The sequence below is a fragment of the Morone saxatilis genome, unplaced genomic scaffold, assembly GCF_004916995.1.
Source record: "Morone saxatilis isolate NCDOM2014 unplaced genomic scaffold, NCSU_SB_2.0 Contig19, whole genome shotgun sequence".
Taxonomy (NCBI): Eukaryota; Metazoa; Chordata; class Actinopteri; family Moronidae; genus Morone; species Morone saxatilis.
This window is the reverse complement of record NW_023339751.1, coordinates 17,084,832-17,088,957: the sequence shown is the minus strand read 5'-3', so window position 1 is coordinate 17,088,957 and position 4,126 is coordinate 17,084,832. Positions and strand designations below refer to the sequence as shown.

Below are 4,126 nucleotides of genomic sequence, written 5' to 3'. Positions count from 1 at the left end.
TTTATTTATAAAGCAGCTATTTAAACAGCCAGGCTATCAAGCTGACAATAGTGATGTACAGAAATAATAAAATAATAAAAAGTCAAGCATTCAATAAAATAAAACAAATTTGGAAAATAAACAAATGTGAAAAAAAATAATAATAAATAATAAATAATAAATAAATAATAAATAATAAATAAATAAATGAATGTTAAAACCAAAACAGGACAGGAAACCTACAACACAGACACACAAGACACAAGAAATAAAAGGGATTAGGGGAACTAGGAAACTAGGATAGAGGTGAGTTTTTAATCTAGATTTAAAGGTGAGAAAATGAGGGACGTGTCTAATATCTGAAGGGTAATGGTCCACAGTCCCGGGGAGCCAGCCACACAAAAGGCCCTATCACCTTTTTGTTGGATTTATAACTATGTGACTGCCATGAGCTGTCCATGCAACATGGGCAGGCAGATGAATTAATTATTAAGTGTCCCAAAAGGTCACAGTCTTCCCCTGATCTATGCTCCAAATAGACATATATATATATATGTTCGTTAATTAAATATTAGACATATATTATATACTATAGTATATTATTATATGATCTCGGCTCTACTGGCGCAGCGGGAGGATGATGGGTAACATGTTGGACCTTCTGGATGAAGCTTCCTGTGGAGGCAGCAATCAGCGCTGTCCTCCCGTCCTCCTCGCTGCTTGATTGGCTGCCTCGGGGAGGAAGAGGGTGTCGGGACAGCAAAGATGTCCGCGCTCCCGTTTGTTACTTACTTACTTACTTACATCCATAATGTCGCTGCAGTGGCTCAACAGTAGTAGTAGTGGCTCATTCTTATCATGAATTTAAGATAAACCTTCTGCCACCTACCTTATTTGTTGAATAAATTGATATATTTCTTGGTCAATCAAATGATAATAAAAAAAATTAATTAGCTTTCTTTCTCTCTTTTCTTATTTTTCTTTTCTATTATTTTTTGTCAAATTAAAACAGGTGCATTCCTTATTGGGCCACTGTACATAATATATATAGTAAATTGGTGACATATTCATATTGACATAGAAGATATACAAGATAGACTTAACGGGTAGACAAGAATAATATTATATTACAATAATACAAACATACAATAAGACAAAAACAATGATTACAATTATGTATGTAATGATGAGGAAGTAGAAATTAGTAGGATAGGTGTGGGTAATGTGAGCGTGTATTTGAAAGTTGGGATGGGGGTAAGGGGGACTACGTGTGTGGCAGAGAGGAAGAAAGAAGCAAAATATGTAATAAAAAAATATGTAATATATACATAGTATATATATATATATATATATATACATATGTAAATAAACATTACAAAAACTCGACAGGTATTATAACTTAAATATAAATTTCTGCTTTCTATCCATGTTACGATTCCTGTTGTGTTGTTTATGTTGTTTATTTACGAGCTGAAAAGACTTCCTAGAAAGATTTCACTTTTGCAGTCCACCACTGAGAGCAGGTTAACAACCTGGTTGGATACATTTTTCCAGTCACTGGATTTTGTGTGAACTAATTTTTTTCTCACTAACATAAGTAACAGCTTGTAAAACAGTATGCAAAATGTAATTACATGAAGTTTAATTGTGATGAACTATATTTATGAAATGAACCTGATTTGAAGAGGTCTAAATACGAAGACAATACACATTTCAAACAGTGAAGTTTACTTGACTTTCAGACTTGATAACATGGTTAAATGTGGAGGATATTAATAAATGTTGCAGAGAGGATCACTGTCACCCCAATTAAGAATAAATAAGTTGATATTTATACGGGGAAGTGGTGAGTAATTGCCAGCGTTGGTTTAAAGTCACACTAAGATTCAGACTCAGACAACAATTATATATTATATTTTTATGTTAGATTATGTTATGTTACTTTTACTGTAGTTATGAGGTCATTACTGCAATTATTAAGTACAATAATGAATTAGAAATTTTACATTAACATTCTCTAATTACTTAATTTATCCCATGCAACAAGGTTAATCTCCATTACAGTCTACAATAAAGTTGTTGACCAAACAGACAAACAGACAGACTGCATACTGTACTGTATCATGTCACTCCTTCTGCATTTAAGAAATCAAATTCAGCAAAAGGTGGTCATGAAAAATTATACCTGAGTGGAAAATGAGGAGTCTGGGCGGTACGGGTGCTGATGGATGTGATGGATGTCGCACAACAACACGGTCTGGTCTGACTGAGTTAACTCTCCCAGACAATATCAGTGGAGCTCCCAGGGTGGTGTGTGAGTCAGAGAGAGAAAGAGAGAGAAATAAAGAGAGAGAGCGAGAACGTTTTCTCTATTAAATCTAAAATGAAAATTTTAAAGAGAAAAGTTAAAAAAAAAAACAAGCCTGTCTTTACAGGTCTGACTCAGATTGATAAAACAAAACATTATTTTTGCCCTAATACTGCATTCATTATTCCCTCTCTGAATCACAGGCATTCCCTTTTTTCTATACACACTATTTTTGCATTTTTGTATTTCCTAATGAATTTGGAGACTAAAGCCTCTCTCCTTGAAGAGCAGCACAACATTTTTATATTTTATATTTACAGACAAAAGCATAATTTTAACTTGGACATGTTTAAGCCCAGGCAGAATTGTAATTATGTTTTTTGTGCTCTCGATATATAGTGAAAAGCATTGTTTTCCTATGTTTCGATCCCTTGCTATGTTCAGATCACTGAGTAATTATTTGGTGTGTGGAGACAAAAAATTGCTTTTTCATGGACTTTCTTTTATCTGTCATATTACATTTCTTGGGATTACAAGAAAACTGAATAATCTTCCCTAATATATTTACTGTATTTACCACACAGAGGATTTCTGTGAATTGTAATAGGAGTTCAATCTTGTGCTTGACCCAGTGGCCTAATGGATAAGGCATCAGCCTCCGGAGCTGGGGATTGTGGGTTCAAGTCCCACCTGGGTTGTTTCCTCCTGAGGTGTCTTTACCCTGGGGAAACCTAACGAAAACAGCAGTCAGTTTGATAAATTGTGCTTAAATGTTGCATGGTATAAAATGTAATCTGCAGATAATGTATTTGTACTGATACTATCAGAAAACAGAAAATCAATGAGAAAAATATAATAGCTTTTCCAATAATTATTTATCAAGTTGTTATTGTGTCAGATAAAATTGGCTTTTTTCATGCTGCCTTTCCAAGAACTCTTAACTCTAACTCAACAACTTACGTCCATACAACCATGACAGACACCTCATTATACTCATTTGGCTGCAGCAGGTTGGCTGTTCAAGGTGAGGTCATCCTGCCACAACAGGCAGGCACTCAGATTTCATTACTGCAGGGCTGTTAAAGCATCCATGAGCAACAACTGTCTGTGGTGACGCACTGCAGCCAACTGGGGAGGGAAGGTGATGGAGTCGCACTCTGGTGGTAGACTTCATACTTAGACAGAAATGGCTTAAATTCCCCAAGTGAACAGCGAAAGAAGAATCTGTACAGAGATAACGCTCCCATGGTGACTTTATTTGTTTGCAATGTTTTGGTCCATTACAGATTTTGCTCAGACACTAAGTGAAAAATGCAGTGTTGTACTGCTACTGTACTAATGCAATTCAACTCTTAAGCCCTTCAACACATCCTATTGTTGGTTAAAATCTAGGGTAATTTTTAAGCCTGTAATTAGTGATTATGTTATATTGGAGTGCATTGTATTGAAAGCTGCTCCCCCCGAGAGATCAATAAAGTTTTTTTCTTAATCTATAATATTGCAGCATAATCAATTTGTTGTTTATTTTTTGTATTTTTAATGTGAATCTGCAAAGTCATTGAATAAAAAGTACAATATTTCCCTCTGAATTGTAGTGGAATGCAAGTATAAAGCTGCAGATAATTGTACTTAAATACAGTACCTGAGTACATGTACTTAGTTACTTTCAACCACTGGATTACAATGGGAAAATATCTCTTCAGGACATTCTGACATGTCAAAGCAGAAAGGCACAGCTCCAGCTAATGACATGAATGGCAACTCTGTCACATTCAGGTGTGCTGGTGACCCAGCATGCACAATAGCAGGGCACCACCTAAATGGAATGCAGCCATTATT

General features: G+C 35.2%; 1 non-coding gene across 1 annotated transcript; it reads left to right on the top strand.

The window, feature by feature from the left end:
* The first annotated feature begins 2,912 nt into the window (after nt 1-2,912).
* On the top strand, nt 2,913-2,985 carry trnar-ccg. The gene has a single exon. It is a non-coding gene; the product is annotated as a tRNA-Arg (tRNA).
* Nucleotides 2,986-4,126: the final 1,141 nt, after the last annotated feature.